The sequence below is a fragment of the Leopardus geoffroyi genome, chromosome A3, assembly GCF_018350155.1.
Source record: "Leopardus geoffroyi isolate Oge1 chromosome A3, O.geoffroyi_Oge1_pat1.0, whole genome shotgun sequence".
In the NCBI taxonomy this organism is placed as follows: domain Eukaryota; kingdom Metazoa; phylum Chordata; class Mammalia; order Carnivora; family Felidae; genus Leopardus; species Leopardus geoffroyi.
The window spans coordinates 115,631,959-115,648,745 of record NC_059336.1 but is presented as its reverse complement, the minus strand read 5'-3'; the positions used below and the strand labels follow the sequence as shown (position 1 = coordinate 115,648,745).

At 47.0% G+C, this 16,787-nt stretch overlaps 1 long non-coding RNA gene across 1 annotated transcript; it reads left to right on the top strand.

Moving 5' to 3' along the window:
- Positions 1 to 363: 363 nt before the first annotated feature.
- LOC123581279 lies at positions 364 to 13,820 on the top strand. The gene is made up of 3 exons (XR_006703693.1): positions 364 to 673; positions 9,325 to 9,477; positions 12,919 to 13,820. It is a non-coding gene; the product is annotated as an uncharacterized LOC123581279 (long non-coding RNA).
- Positions 13,821 to 16,787: the final 2,967 nt, after the last annotated feature.

Here is a 16,787-nt window from a genome sequence, read left to right as displayed (position 1 = left end):
CTGGGATGCCTGCGGAGCAGAGCCCCAGATTTGGGACTGTCCACAAAAGGGTGTGGCAGGGAGGGCCCTGCAGAGGCAGGTGGGGGGGCCGAGGCCAGGATTCCTCACTTCTCCCCTGGCAAGCTCAGCTGGCGTCTGTGCTGGAAAACTAATCACGACTGGTGTTCTGCGGACCCCTGCTGGGAGGGGACGGTCCCTCCACCATCACAAGGCTAACAAGATGTGTCCCTGGGAGGCCGAGGCAGGGCCATGCCCACCACCGTTTTTCAGGCAGGGAGGGAGCGGTGGGCGAGAGCCAGGCCAGGCTGTGCCTTTCTCCGCCTGAGTCACACGGAATAATCTTGTCTCTCGTTCCTCTGAAGCACTCCTGGGGGACAGGGTGGGGTGGGGACGTGAGTCATGTGAGTCCCGCACAGCAGATGGTAGAGGCCAGTGAGTCACAGCTCTGCGCCTTAATCGGAAGCGTATCTGAGCGCTGGAGAGAGTGTGACCGCGGCCAGGTCCGGGCGCCCAGCTTGCTGGTGACCGTCTGTTAAACAATGACAGACTATGACCTGCGGGGCTTCTCAGTTCACACGTATTTCCTCACTGTTTCTCGGTTCCTGATTGTACCTGTACTGATGTGGTTAATTGGGGACTGCGCTGGCTTCTGGACTCCGTGCAAGCAGGGCCTGTATCCTTAGCATCTAATCTGTTTTAAATGAACGACTGACCGACTGACTGAATGAATGGCTCCATTTGGTGTTACAATTTAATATGATGTGTCAGCGTGTATGCGTAAGCTATTTATATACAGGTATATGCTATTTTAGGTATGGAATGTCTTTGGAAAAATAAGAATACATGCGACACTAGTAAAAGAGCTTGCTTCCTGGACATAGGGGCTGGGGATGGGAGTCGGGTGATAAGACAATTTACTTTCACTTTATATTTTTATTTCTCTCCCTCTTTCAGTCTCCGTGTCTCTCTCTCTATTCCGCTTTTACAACGAGCAAGAAAGCAGTTTACAAAGTGGGTCGTATTAATCACATCGGTCTAACTTTCTCTTCCACTGAGTCACATATGGGCGACAGCTTTTGTGTCTGTCGGTACCGCCCAGATTCCGGCTCTCTCGGAGCCTGTTGTCTGTTGAGTAGACTCCCCACGTGGGTCTGGGAATGCTGGTGTGACCCCTCACCGCTCGGGCTCTTGAGGAGACCAAGGCCTCCGTGGCAGCCAGCTGGGCCCTAACCCTAGAAGCAGAGGAATAGAGGAAGTAGCATAGCCCGTACCGTGTCTGAGTGAGGACTCCAGGCAAGGTGGAGGATGCAGGCCGGGCTGTGATATGGGGTGCACTGTGAACTGCGGAGTCTTCTACTGCCGGAGTGCTGGCTGATCCTAGCAGACAGGGCTGGGGCTGCCATAAAGAAGGGGGACCCTGCCTGGCTGGGTCCTTTGGGCCCCTGGATCAACGATGCGCGATTTTATTTCACTGGCTCTACAAATCCAGAGCCACCCCTTCCTGCCAATCGTCCTTCCTGCAGATGTTAGACAGCCTTTGGCCACGGAGGTCCTGGGTGGGAGGCCGGAGGCAGCGGGCCGGTTAGCGAAGCCCTGGCTTGGGAGGTCACAAGACTGAAAAATAGTCTTCGCTCTACCAGTTACTCATGTAATCCCTCTGGGCCTGAAGTGATTTCCATCTCACAAAGTTTTAACGTCTGTTTGCTTAATGGTTGCGCAAAGCAGTTTCACATGACTGTTTTAATTTTCTCTTCTCGATTCCTTACCATATTTCTGTTTTGCTTTTTGTTTGTGCCTGCTTTTTAATTTTTCAATTAGGTTAGCTAATATGTATTTCATTTGCTTTTTTTTTTTTTCCCGAAAAAACAGCTTTTGGATTCATGCATGGGTTCTAGGTTCCTCTGTCATCAAATTAATTACTTTCTGTTTTTATATTTTCTTTCCTTTTGCTTTGTTTTTTGTTCTTTTTCTCTCTTTCTGAGTTGGCTCTTAATTCACCTGTTTTAATTATTTGTAACCGATTTATCTATCAAGCATTATTAATTTCCCCCTGAGATCTGCTCTATTTGTGACTCCAGTAGATTTAATGTGTGTGCTTTTCCACTGGGTTTTAGAAGTTCTGTTTGTATTTTCACCTTTAACTCCAGAGCAGTTTTAAAAGCAGTTTATAAATTTCCAGGTGAAAGGAATTTTTTTCTGATATTGCTATAAATTCTTAGTTTTATGACCCTGGGATTAGAGAATATCACCTATACTATGTAGTGATGTTTGCGGCTTTATATAAGGTTTTCACGAATGTTCATAACTTCCTTGGGCATTGGAAAGAAGGTGTGTTCTCTATTATCAGGTACAGAGTCTGCCCTATTATTTAACTAAGGCTGACCATAACTGGATCTATTTCTTTTCATTTGTTCTCTTGATCTGCCCAGGACCGAGACAAAAATATCCTCCTGTGTTGTTGTCAATTTTTCCTATTTCCTGTAATTTTTGCTGTACGAAATTTTTTAGTATGTGGACTGGCATATTTATTCATAATTATTCTGAGTTGTTGAATTATAACCTTTGGCGTTACAAACTGTCTTTGACTTGTTTGATGATTTCTTTGACCTGGATTCTTCCTTTCCTTATTTTAGCTTTATGACTCTTGATTTCTTCGCATTGGCATTTGCCTGGCATAACATTACCTATTCTTTTATTTTCAGCCTTCCCGAACCACTTCGTTATAGGTTTGTCTTCTGCAGGTAGCACAGAATTGGGTTTTGTTTTGGGAGCCTATCTAAAAATATTCTTTTCTTTTTACTTATTTTTAAGAGAAAGGGAGAGAGAGACAGACAGAGAGAGAATGAGAGAGAGAGAGAGAGAGAGAGTCTCAAGCAGGCTCCACGCCCAGTGCAGAGTCCCACGTGGGACTGGATACCACAAACCATGAGATCATGACCTAGGCTGAAATCAAGAGTTGGATGCTTAACTGACTGAGTCAGCCAGGCACCCCTGGTTTTTTTTTTTGAGTTAGATTCCATATATAATAATTATCATATAGCATTTATCTTTTTTCTGTCTGTCTTATCTCACTTAGCATAATGCCTTCAAGGTCCATCCATGTTGTCACAAATGACAGGATGTCTTTGTTTTTTTATGTCTGAATAATACTCCATTGTATATACACCACAACTTTTTTTTTTTTTTTTTTTTTTTTTTACACCACAACTTCTTATCCATTCATCCATCAATGGACACTTAGGTGGCTCCCACGTCTTGGCTATTGTAAACAATGCTGCTATCAATATGGGGTACAGATATCTTTTCAAGTTAGTGTTTTTGTTTCCTTTGGGTATATCCCCCGGGGTAGAGTTGCTGGCTCATATGATAGTTCTATTTTTAATTTTTTGAGAAACCTCCAGACTTCCGTGTGGCTGCACCAGTTGCAGTCCCACCAACAGTGCGCAAGGGTTCTCTTTCTTCACATCCTCCCCAGCATTTGTCTTCTCTTGTCATTTGGATGATGGCCATTCTAGGACGTGTGAGGTGATATCTCATGGTGGTTTTAATTTGTGCTTCCCTGATGGCTGGTGCTGAGCATCTGCTCAGGTACCTACTGGCCACTTGTATATCTTCTTTGGAAAGATGTCTACTCAGGTTCTTATTTCATTTTTAAATTGGATTATTATTATTTTGCTAATGAGTTGTAGGAGTTTTAAATATATCGTTTTGTATTTATCTTTGCCATGTTAAATATGCACATACGTTTAGTGCTATGTTTGTTAGATTTTCACAATCACAGGTTACAGAGGAGGCAATTAGCAAACTAACTTTACTTTCAGTCTTTTTAGCCTGTCCCTCTTACTTAAAATAATTGTACCAACAGTATATGGTCAGGGTATATGTTAGTTCGATTTTGGTTTTTTAATGTTTATTTGTTTTTGAGAGAAAGACAGAGTGTAAGCAGAAGGAGGGGTAGAGAGAGAGAGGGAGACACAGAATCAGAAGCAGGCTCTAGGCCCTGAGCTGTCAGCACAGAGCCCGACGCAGGGCTCAAACTCACGAACCACAAGATATGACCTGAGCCGAAGTCGGACGCTTCACTGAGCCACTCAGACAACCGTGAATTTTGACTTTTGACTCCAATCTCCAATTTTCTGAAATAGTGGTTGCTCTAGGGTTTATCATAAATAGCTTTCACATATACCATTACACATATATGGTGTAAGAGGGTCATAGGATACTTTCATTCCCCCTTCCCATCCTTGTGCTATTGTGGTCAGACATTTTACTTGTTGCAAAAGAGACTGAAAATAAGAACAAAAGTCTTTTACATTTACCCTTGTCCTTATCATTTCCAGCTATCTTCACTTACTTTTTTTCTTTTAGTTTATTCATTTATGTCTTGGGAGAGATAGAAAGTGGGGGGGGAGGGGCAGAGAGAGAGAGAGAGAGAGAGAGAGAGAGAGAGAGAAAATCCTAAGCAGGCTCGACGCTGTTAGCACAGAGCTCATTTTGGGGCTTGAACTCATGAACTGTAAGATCATGACCTGAGCTGAAACTGAGAGTTGGACGCTTAACCAACTGAGCCACCCAGGTGTCCCACTTCTTTATTCAGATATCAATTTCCACTTGATATCATATTCCTTCTATCTGCAAAACTTCCTTTAACGTCTTTTATAGTGTAGATCTGCTGGTAATGAATTCGCTCAGATTTGCTTGTCTCAAAGAGTCTCTATTTTGCCTTTGTTTTCAAAAGATATTTTCACTGGTATAAAACTATGAGTCAACAGTTTCTTTTCCCCACCAAGTACCTTGAAGATGTTATACTAACTTCTGGTTTTGCAGAATTTGTGAAGAAAAGTCTGCTGTGATTCAAACCTTTTCCTCCCGTGCATATCGTATTTCCTGCTTTGTTTGCCATCAATATTTTCTCTTTGAGTTTCAGCCCTTTGAGTTTTTGTCACTGTTGTTGTTCATTTTGTTTTGTTTTAAAATTTATCTTTATTGTGGGGGGGGGAGTTCTCTGAATTTCATGGAACCATAAACTATAGTTTGTTGCTTTTAATTAATTTTGGAAAATTCTCGGATATTATATACATTCAAATACTTCTTCTGCCCCATTTTCTCTCTTTGTGGATCACTGATCTCTCAGTTTTGGATCATTGATACGGACATTGCCCACAACTGTTGGATGCTTTCTGGATGTTGGAACATTTCTGGATGTTCCCATTATTTTGCCAATTTGTGTTTCAGTTTGGATAATATCTATTGATAGAACTACTTTAAGTTCACAGCTTCTTTCCTCTGGGGTGTATAGTGTGCTTATAAGCTATCAGAGGAGTGCTTTGTCTTTTTAAATTTTAATATTTATATTTAACTCTCTTTATACTTTATATGTTTCTGCTGAAATTCTCAATTTGTTCACTTATGTTTTCCACCTTTTTTTTTTTAACCAGATCCTTTTCCACAAATAATCATAATTACTTTAAAGCCTCTGCTCATTCCAACATTTGTGTAATCTTGGAGTCTGATTCTGTGAATTGTTTTATCTCTTGATAATATGCTGGTATTTTTTTTCCTGTTTTTTATGTCTTATAATTGTGTTTTTGTGTTATAATTTGTAAATGTATTCAAATATTGTATCTAGAATAACAGTAAGGACTTAGGTAAATAGAATTTATGACAGGAAGTGGGGAATCCCTCTTTTTTCTGTCAGGCTATTAGTGTGTGGGGTTGAACCAAATAGAATCATCAGCTGCGCTGAGTTTTAGTTTAATAATCATTATACTTCACCTCATTGCAACACAGACTTCACATCCCTCCAGTGGTGAAGTGGTGGTATCTTGCATTTAGTGTGAGATCTGCATGCTGTAAACTTTTTCTCAGTGTTCCTACCAGCCAATAGTTCAGGTCCTGTGTGGCCTGAATCATAGAGGGAGCCTCTCTGTATTCTTCCCCAGCTATAGATTGTTACGGCTCAGTACTGGGTGTGAGACTCACGTTGGAGCAGACAGGGTTCTCAGGTTTCTGATCTTGCCTTTGTCCTAGGCAGACTGTGTGCATTTGGCTTTCACTTTTCCTGCCTGTCACATTTGTGGAAACCAAACCCTGCCTGTACTTGTGGGACATCTTGGGCAGGGGAGGGCTTCCTGCCTTACCCCTTACCCCAACCGCGGTGATGGTAGACCTCTGCTTCGTATCAATGCAGGGTCCTGGAACTGAGTGGTCTCCTGGCACTCACCAGCAGTAGACAGGGAACAGAAAGGCCTCCAGTGTCAAATGGGTTTGTTTCTATTTTCTTCCAGAGGTAGTGGAGTTTTGCCTAGGTATTTAGTTTCCTGCCCTTCCAGTGGCTTAAGGCTCTTTGCTTGTAAAAGAGTCCTGGATAGGAATGGGACTTTGTGCTCCTCCTCTAAGGCAAATTACCTGGGTTTCATGCTTATTGCTACCAATATAAGGTTTTTGCCTTCCCCCAACCTTTCTGAGAGCAACCAGTGGAGGGTCATGGAAAAGAACATGTGAGTACTTCAAGACTTAGCAAAATTAAATATGGATTAAAGACTCTACTTTTCAATGGTGTTGGAATAATCAGACATACTTAAGCAGAAAACAAACTACAATCCATACCATACCCAAAAATTATCTCAAAATAGGTCACAGAAGTAAATGTAAAACCTGAACCTGCAATATTTCTAGAGGAAAAGAGAAGAGAATCTTCGTAAATTTGTGCTCGGTAAAGATTTTCTAGACTATGACACTAAAAGCACAGCCCATGAACAAAAGAATTGATACATTTGACCTCATCAAAATCAAATACTGTCAGAGACTCAAGAGGCAACCCAAAGATTGGGAGAAAATATTTGCAAAGCATAAATCTAATAAGGGACTTGTATACAGAATATGAAAAGAACTCTCAAAACCAGTGATAAGAAAACAAAGAACCTAATTAAAACTGGGCAAGAGACTTGGGCACTTCAACAAGGAAGACACATGGATGACCATTAAACACACCAGAAAGTGTTCAGCGTCGTAAGGTGCTGGGTAAATGCAAATTAAAACAACTACATTAAAATACAAATTAAAACCACTACACGGAGAAACTACTGCATGTCTATTGAAATGGCTAAACTGTAAAAGACTGGCCATACCAAGTTTTGGTGAAAATACAGAGAAACTGGAACACTAGTAGTAAAAATCTAAGATAGTACAACCACTCGGAGATCAGTTTTTTTAAATGTTTATCTATTTTTGAGAGAGAGTGCAAGCGAGGGTGGGGTAGAGAGTGGGGGGCAGAAGATCTGAAGTGGGCTTCATGCTAATGGCAGCAAGCCCAGTATGGGGCTCTAACTCACAAACTGTGAGATCATGACCCGAGCCAAAGTCAGATGCTCAACCAACTGAGCCACGCAGGTGCCTCTGTAAATCAGTTTGATAGTTTAAGATGTTAAACCTACAGTTTCTATGTGATTCAACCCTTCCATGTTGAGGTGCTTTCCAAGAGAAATTACAACATACATCCCCAACAAAGACTTGTACAAAAATATGTACAGCAGTTTGTTTGTGATGAATGTCCATCAATAGGTGAATGGATAAACAAATTCCACACAATGGAATACTACTAAGCAATGAAAAGGAATGGACAGGAGTAAATCTCATAATAATTACACGGAATGAAAGAAGCTCACAATATAGAGTACATGATCTAGGACTACATTTACAAAAAGTTCTGGAAATCACAAACTAATCTATAGTGATAATAACACAGAATAAATGTTTTCTTGAGGATGGGGATTAGGGAAGGCAGGAAGGAAAAATTACAAAGTAGAATGCGGAAACTCTGAGAATTACCAGGCTTCTGCCTTTGGAAATCTCTAGACCAGAGGTAGGCACTAGTATAGGGGGTGAGAGGAAACTGCCATGCACCCTCCTCTTTCCCATAGTAAGGGAGGGCCTACATCAGACAAGTGTTCCCAGAACATTCCCCAAGACTCCCCTTGTCATATGGCCCCAGCAGCAGACTCAGGAATGGCATCAGGTCTACAGCTCAGTGAACATCAGTCCAGTCTCGGAACAGGCCAACCTCCTCTCATTGACGCAGACACTCAAGTAACCAGGGGGTCTCTGACGATCCTCTCGCCAGGTTGCAGGGGAGGAGCCTCTCACCGTGAGTTCCACCAGCCTGTGGAGGCCCTGGCCCCCTGTCCTCCCCCAGGCCTCTTCATGCACATTCTGGCACCACCAGCAGGTTGAGTGGGCAGAGCACTTGGTGTTTGGTGGGAGACAGTTCTCTTCCTGAGTCTGAGGGAGGGGTTGGTGCCCCTGCAGGTGGATTTCTGAACTGAGACCATGGGGCCCTTAATGTTTTCCACCCTCAGCTTCGGTCTTCGGCTGCAGTTCTGGGATGTGAGGAGAAATCCCACTTGGCATCCTGTGTCACCATCCAATATAGTGTCAGCTCATTCCCGTGCGTCTGACCTCGCACTTCCTGAGCTGTTATCTTTAGTGTTGATAGTGGGGTCATCATCACACAGTGGAAAGGGCAGCCCAGGCTTCAGAGCCTGGCTCTGCCCCTTACATTAGTGGATAGATAATAATCCGCCTCCATCCACTACAGATTTCGTGTGAGGACAAAATGAATTAATATTTGTAAGGAACTTAAAACAATGCCTGGCACAGAGTAAGCGAAATCTGAAAGTTTGCGATTATCTCTTATCATCCCGTTGAATAAGCCATCTCACTCCGAGTGGCAGTTTCTTGCCTGCAAAATAGGCTCTAACTCCACTCTAATAGGTAGAGTTTGAGGATTGGCTGAGATTGCTCATAAAAAGCACCTGGTGCAAACGCCTGCATGTAGCAGGTGCTTGGTGAACGTGAATTCCCTTCCACTCCCCTCCGCTAGGGTCATTTTGGAAGCGCGCCCCTTGCAGCAACATCGTTTGTCGTAGGGGAGTGGGAGCCAGGTCCCGGGAAGGTGCTGTGCTGGGCAGGCTGGGCCAAGACATGGAACCAAAAGGCAAGAGCCATCTCTGCTTGCCTGAACCAACAGGAGAAAGAGTGTTACTGCCTTTCACGTGGGATGGGCCCTGAGCAGGGAGGCACAAGCGTTGGGCTCTGGCCTCAGCTCAGCCTGTGAACAATTTGTTGTGCAGGATGGGACAGGAGTCTGAGGCCTCTCTCGGCGGCTTCCCATGTGGAGAGGGACGGGCCAGGGCATGTGCACCCTGGGGTTAATTCTGGCCAGTCATTCCCTGCAGACCTGTCCGGTGCCCATTCTCCTTCCCGTCCTCATTCTAGAGCTCTCTCTTGTCAACCTTCCACCTTGACGATAGTTTTTGCTACCAGATTTTGTCATTCTCTGGCACAGCTCAGCGTGCTCATTCCTCCTGGACGCACTTCTCTGCTCTGCCCGGAGGATGGCGAGGAAGTGACATCTCCATGGAAACAGGTGTTGATCCCACAGTTGCTTAGCGATGTGCTGGTGTGCTGCAGGATGATGTAAGCCGCGCTCTGGTTTCCCTAGGGGCTTGGCGTCCTTTGATGTGTCTGTACTATTGGAGTTGGGATGATCCCTTGCTTCTACCCTTCTTATGCAAAAGTAAAAGGCAAAAAGAACTGGGAACTGAGCTCCATGGGGAGGAACAGTGTTGTAAGAGGAGCAGTGTCAGGAGTCACAGGTGAGATGATGGTGACACCTTTTGCTGGAGGCCAACAGGCTTGGGGAGCCTTGGACGCTGTGTGCAGGGGGGCAGCTGCTGGCCAAAGGCGAGTCCTTGGTGCTCCCCCACCATGCTGAGGGCGGCCACAGTGCATTTCCCCTCTGACGGCCCCTGTCCGCACCCAAGCTGCCCTAGCCTTTGGGGCCAAGACGCAGACGGAAGCCTACACACCAGATCTCTGATACTTAAAATTGTAAACCAGGCCAGCAGATTGTTAAACAGAGTATATTCAATCCTCTGGCCTCGGCCACGTGGCAGGCAGAGTAGTGGCCTGCCGAAGACACCCACGTCCTAATCCCAGAAACCTGAGAACATGTCATGTTACATCAACATTGTAGGCAGAGTTGAGGCTGAGGAGTTGACTTTATGACACGGAGGTTTGTGGCAGATTATCTGCGTGTGCCCCGTGCAGTCCCAGGGTCCTCAGAAGCAGGAGAGAAGGGCAGAGTGGTGCCATGTGAGAAACCCTCGACCGGCCTCTGACGGCTTTGGAGATGGAAGAGGCAACAAGTCAAGGGATATCGGTGGCCTCTAGAGAAGCCTCTAGAAGCTGTAGAAGGCAGGAAGACAGATCGTTCCTTCGGGCCTCCAGAAAGGAACGCAGCCCTGTTGATACCCGGTGAGACTTCTGACCCACGAACTCTAAGATAGCAAATCTGGGTCAGTTTAAGCCCCTGGGGTTGCGGTGACTTGCTGTAACTGCAGAAATCAGTACAGCAGGCGTGGCCTGTGGGGATGGGCACAGCCACAGGAGACAAGAGTGGGTCTCGTGCTGGGCATGGCACAGAGAGGGGCCTTCTTGCCTGTGTAACTGCAAAACTGGTCCTACCACTGGAGGAAAAAAAAATGCCATTTCCTTCCTTTGGTAACTTTCACAAAACAAAACAGGGGCACTTGGGTGGCTCAGTCGGTTAAGCATCCGACTTCAGCTCAGGTCATGATCTCACCATTTGTGGGTTCAAGCCCCATGTCGGGCTCCATGCTGACAGCTTGGAGCCTGGAACTTACTGCAGATTCTGTATCTCCCTCCCTCTGTGCCCCTCCCCATTCTCACTCTCTCTGTCAAATAAACATTAAAAAACAAAACAAAGGAAAAGAAAAAGCCCAAACAAACCAAACTAGCCCAAAGCTTCCCCATAAAGCCAAAGCAAACTCTGCACGCAGCAGGAGAAAGTAACACAGCTCTTCCGAGTGAGGAAAGACCATGGGGCCTCCTGGACTGGCGTGCCCTTGCTCACTGGACTCCACCGCTAACTGGCCGTGATCATGTTGGGCCTCAGGGTTCTCACCTGCGAGATGGAATTCAGCGAGTACTCTAGGCAATGAGGAATTCTCTTTTCCTTCCCTTGGTTATCCGGGCTAAAATGTTCCCCTCTCTCTATTCCGCAGACCTACGTCCTACAGGCCCAAGGCACAACGCACCTCCTCCAGAAAGCCCTCCCTGACCACGCTTGTCTGCAGCGCTTTCTGGCTGTAGCCCTCTTACAACCTTGCTTTCTTTGTGTATAGCGGCACAGTATGCAAACTTAGAATAAACTCATCCCTTCGATGACTGTTTCCTGCCCCCAGTCACTAACAGAAGCGCAACGCTGGCCACTGCAGGTCTCACCAAATCATTGTTGGGCAGCTGATCATCAGTTACAGTGTTCAGGGCCCGGGACAGCTGGGTCCATTCAAACGAAAGCTTAAAAGAACGTGTCAAGCTTAGGCTTACCTTCTCTGCAGACAGCTGTAGCCTGTTTGACCCCATGATCTTGGAGCCTCCCAGACTCCTCCTTCCCTGGGACCACTTTGTCAGCCTCATGTAGGCCCAGCCCTGCTGGGTCCCTGCGTAGATTCTTTCCTAAACCAGGAAGAGTTGAAAGTTCAGTGGCTCGGGGGGGGGGGGGGGATTTGCCCTGGAGGCAGCCTGGCCAGGCTCCTTTGCTGGCCTGGAACTCAGGTCTACTAACAGGCTGCTTTCCCGGGGCCGAGCCCCACCCCCAGCTCTTGTTCTAGTTGCCATCTGGGTGCTCTGGGCCTTCACAGCCCACCCCAGTTCTGTCTCTTCTACAACTCACCCTGGCTGGGGTCTGCAGTCCTGCTCCTGAGACCCCGTGTCTTCTGTATGACCTTTACGTGTCTCCTGCTCTCGGGACACCTATTGACCTGCCTGCCAGGACACTCACCCCCCACCCGTGGCTACCCTGCCCTGTCATAGCCTCCCTCCTGTCCCGTCTCCTCTGTATGCATCATGGCTTCCCAATAGGGTTGACTTTACCCTCCTGCCTGCTCTAGATCCGCCCCTCTCTACTTACCTTACCTGGTGCATGCACAGCTTCAGGTGCGGATGCCTCTCTGCTCAGCTCTGGCTTGTATCTCTTTTCATTCCTTAATTTATTTGTTCACTTAGCCAGTCAGCCATCCAGCAAATATATGCCTAAGGCCCGCTCAGTGGCAGGCAGCGTGCCAGAGGCTGGGCTCTGTGCTCCGAGCCCACGCAGGACTGACACCCGAGGCTTCCCCCTCTGTTCCTCCCTGAGGCCCCACGTGGATGGTGGATCTGATCGTGGCCACCTGGAGAGCTGTTTATACAATTACATTAACCGCACAAGGAAGAATAATAGATTCGATTAGCTTACAATGCTGATCTTGCTAGAATTCTTTGGTATAACAAGCACTGGTGATAATAAGTTAACCCATAAGTGCTACATTTAATTTTTAGATATGTCATTTCAGATGTGCCTTGAATCTTTCAAGAAGTCCTGGCTGAGACTTTTTTACATCCGGGAGTTAGGACAGGAATTGTCTTCAGCCAGTTAGAGTTCAAGAAAAAGATCAGCTTGGCTGGCTGGCCGACGTGGCCACCAGGAGCAGCCCGTGCTGGCAGAGCGACCTCGGAAGCGAAGCGAGAGTGTCCGGCGAGGGTTGTAAATGTGTATCACGGTATGAAGGTCAGCGTCATGTGGCTGCAGACAGCACTGCCGGGCCGTTGCTCCCGCGCTACAAAGTCAAGCTAGAAATCTGAGCGCTAAACATGTTCACAACAAAAGCACAGCAATAGTTACACATTTTTAAAAAGCTGTATACTTATTATCGTATCCCACGGGGTATTTATACTGGCCACATTTGGCTCCAGCTCAGTGTTTAATACTTGGCCATTCTGCATTTGGCCAAGATGAGTGTTCCGTGCACCTCGAAAAGGATCTAATTGAGACTTCTGTGTTTCTTTCCTTGACAGATATTTTGTCCCAGTTAAAAATAGTGCTTCGCACAAGAGCTGAAAACAGGCTTCTTCACTAAACGCTTCCTCAAGCTGGTTCTCAGCCTCCCCCTGAATCATTACCCTCGAGCCAGTTCGCTGAGATCTCAGGGAGATACACGCCAAGAAACGCCACGCTTCCTCCGGGGAAAGTGCCAGTGGGTGCCCACCCCACTGCGGTCGAACCAGCCCAAACCAGGTCTACGAAGTCAGGCAGGGCTGTCCATTCCAGGACCACCTCCTGGGCTTCCTCAGGCGAAGAGGAAGGACCGCCCCTTCTGACCTGGTTGAAGGAACCTGCAGTCACTCCCGGGTCTCTATTTTACCACAGCCTGTTAGCAGCCCAGAATAGCTCCCGAGCCTTCGATTCCGTGCTCCGGGCAGAGTCTTGAACCGTCAGGAAATGGTTTTTGCGGTGTGCCAAGGAGGCAGAGGGGGAGGCAGGGATGGAAAATCCAAACATCCCTCCCGAGTCACGGCGAAGAGGCAACCCATGTTTTCAAGTCAGTCTGGATCTCAAACATTGAGTGCCACTTGCGCGATGGGTTCCTGTCATTCTTCCCTCTGGGAATTAGAAGAAGTCGTGACAGCCTGTGGAACCATCCAGCTGAGTAAGGGGAACAGGTCCCTGAGCTGGCGGGAACTGTTACTGAGGCCTTGCCCACACTGAAGATCATAATGCCATGAAGAAAGTTCTGACAACTCTGGAAACCTAAGGGAAAGCATGCCTGTCTCCCCCACCCCTGCCAGTATTCAGTCACATATGTGCTCTTCGTCTTCTGTATAACTTCCATCTTGCCACGTTTGAGAGAGAAGCTTGCTGTGTTTGTCTGCCCAATGGGCTGCCTTCGTTATAGATTGTAAATAACTTCTTTCCAGAATTTCAAGACTTTCTTTTTTTCTTTAGGATGACATTTAATATTTTCCATGCAGTTTGCCTTTCTGGGAGAATGTTCTCAGGGATGAGTAACTTTGGGTTGTCTTCCTTTCAACTGCTTTCCCTATTTTAAAGGTCTCATTCTTATATATATTTTTTCAAAGTGGTACGTTTGATTTGAGGTTTTAGGCTGAAGCCCAGCTTTTTCGTACAAATTCCTGCCTGTGTGCCATTGTTTTATCTTCTAAACGAGCTGACAGAATGAAGCCTGCTGGTTAGCCGAGACCATTTCAGGTACTGCCTCTCAAAGTAAGGTCTGTGCGACACCCATGTCCACAATCAGTGTGCTTCCTGGAAATGCAGTCTGCTGGGGCTAGTTGCAAATATATTGAATGAAAATTTCAGTGGGGCAGGAGGAGGCCTTGGAATCTGAACTTTTCACAAGGGCAGCAGGTTGTACCTGTCACTGTGGAGTTTGAGAACCACCATTCCAGCTGAAGGAGCAGGAGTGACCTTTACCGGATGTCCTCCCCACCGGCTTTTCTCCACCCATCTCCTCAAGCTGGGCTTGGGTCTTCTTGCTGGCCCTGGTAGCTTTCAGTAACTTTCATACGGTTCGGTATCTTGACGGCCAGGCTGCAGGCAAGCTGCACTATCAAAGCTGGGCCCCATGGAGATGAATTTGACCAGAGTACCTAACGTGAGGCTGGTTAGGCAGAAGGGGGCGCTTGGGAGGTGGATGCTTCCCCCAGTTTCCCCCATAGAGGCAACATTAAGAAAATGATGACATTTGAACTGCACATGGAGATTAACAAACGAGGTTTCCCAAGACTGTAAAGTGCCAGTCTAGAGGCTCTGACCCGCCGCCCCCGCCCCCACCCCCCAGCCTGGTCTGGCACCTCAAGGGCTGAGGAGACATGCATTAGATGCCTGTGGCTCTCATCCAGATAAGAAATGAATGGTGGCCTGTAGAAATAGAGGGGAGGGAACCAAACAGCACATATTGAGGGTAGGAATTTAGACTTAATAACCGATTGCATGGGGTGCCTGGGTGGGTCGGTTAGTTAAGCGTCTGATTCTAGATTTCAGCTCAGGTTATGATCTTGCAGTTCGTGCGTTTGGGCCCCACATCAGGTTCCATACTAGTAGTGTGGAGCCTGCTTGGGGTTCTCTCTCTCTCTCTCTCTCTCTCTCTCTCTGCCCCTCCCTAGCTCACTCTCTCTTTCTCTCTCAGAGTAAATAAGTAAACTTAAAATGCCCCAACTGATTGGATGTGGGGAAAAAAAGAAGAGAAGGTGTCAAAGGGCTGTGGGTTCTGAGCCCAGATGGAATGTTGGGCCACGGACAGAAGTAATGACAGAGCCCAGCCTTGTTGCTGCGGGAGCTACTCCTTCACTCCTCACCTCTCCCCTGTGTCCTGCCTGAACCCCACATGCTCTTCCCTGGTCATCTGTTCCAGGCACTACTCTAAGAGATCTGAGGCTGCAGAAGGTAGAGATGACTGCTTTCCCCTCCCAGCCCCTGGGCTTCTGCTAATAACGGTGCATTTCCCTATTTTATGTTTTAGTCGAGAGAGGCACACACAGGTTATATACCTTGTTCCATGACTTGCCAGGGGCTGAGGTGGGGGATTTACTTCCGGCCTTTTCATCCTTAAATCAATGTTTTGTGTGTTTTCACAATCATCACTGACATTTCCACCTCAGCTCACTGACAGATAACAGATAAATTTTACTCTTTCTAGCAGTCTTGCACTGTGGGCAGGTCAGGCTTCTCAAGTGCATTCTACGGGGAGGGACTCCCAGGCTTAGAGCTGATGCGGCTGCACCAAGTCTCCTGGCCAGCAGGTGGCAGTACAGGGAACTACCGCCCTGAGGATGGCGCCCCCTTCTGCCCCAGCGAATCATCAAATCCCTTAGCCCAAAGTGCAATCGCTCTGTAACTTGCACCCCCAAGTCGGCTTGCCAGTCCTGAATGGCAGCAGGAGGGGGTCCACTTCCAGGCTGCGCAGACCCAGGGGACAACCTTGGGGTGGGTTAGGTATTGTGGAGCCTGAAATTTGTACATTTTGAAGAGTGTCTTTAGGAAAAAACGTGCACACATACACTATTGCAAATTTCACAGCAAACAGGGGACTGTGCAAGTGAGCGGTCCTGGAGATGATGCTTCATTGTCTCCCCAATAACCTGCCTCTGTGTAGCCTCTGCGTAACAGGCTGAGCGCTGCTGAGGGCGCGCAAAGCCTTGGGTCACTTTTCCCTTCTGCTTGCATCGTGCCTGGCAGAGGTGCAAAATTACAGTATCTTTGCATTTGAAAACAGCACTGTCATCCCAGAGCCCTTGGGGCCCATTCTACATGTCAGGCTAATTATTAGATGATGAAATAATGGTTACAGTGTGTGCCTTCTGGGTGAGCTCAGCAGCTGCTAAAACACCCTGAGAGGCCAAGTGACATGTTCGCAAAGAGGGGAAGAACTGAGGGTTTCAGTTCTGAATGGTGAAAATTCCGAGCTGAAGCTGCCTCCAAGGCAGAGGATGGGAGGGAGGCTGTGTCCCTGGCTGGAGGGGCCTGCGGCAGGTACAAGCCTTCCCCAGGGAAAGGGTAGCAGTGGGAATTTATGGAGCCAGTTTAGCTCTTTGCGTGCATTGTTTCCTTTCATTCCCCAAGCAACCTTTTAAAGTGGGAGCTATTATTACTGATTACTAGATGAAAACCACAGCCACACAGCTGGTAAGTATTGGAACCCAGATCGCCCTGGGCTAGGATCCCCAATCTCTCCTGCCTTTTTTTTTTTTTCCACAAACACCCAGAGGCCTCACCTTGCATTTATAAATGACATCCTCTGACTTCGCCTTTCCTGGGGACCTCCCTTGCGCAGGGCCGTATGGGAGGTATGCCACCAGCAAGACGACCCTTAGAGAGGGTTGCATTAGGTTGATGATTTGCAGATGTGCTCTGTTGAAACCTAGGA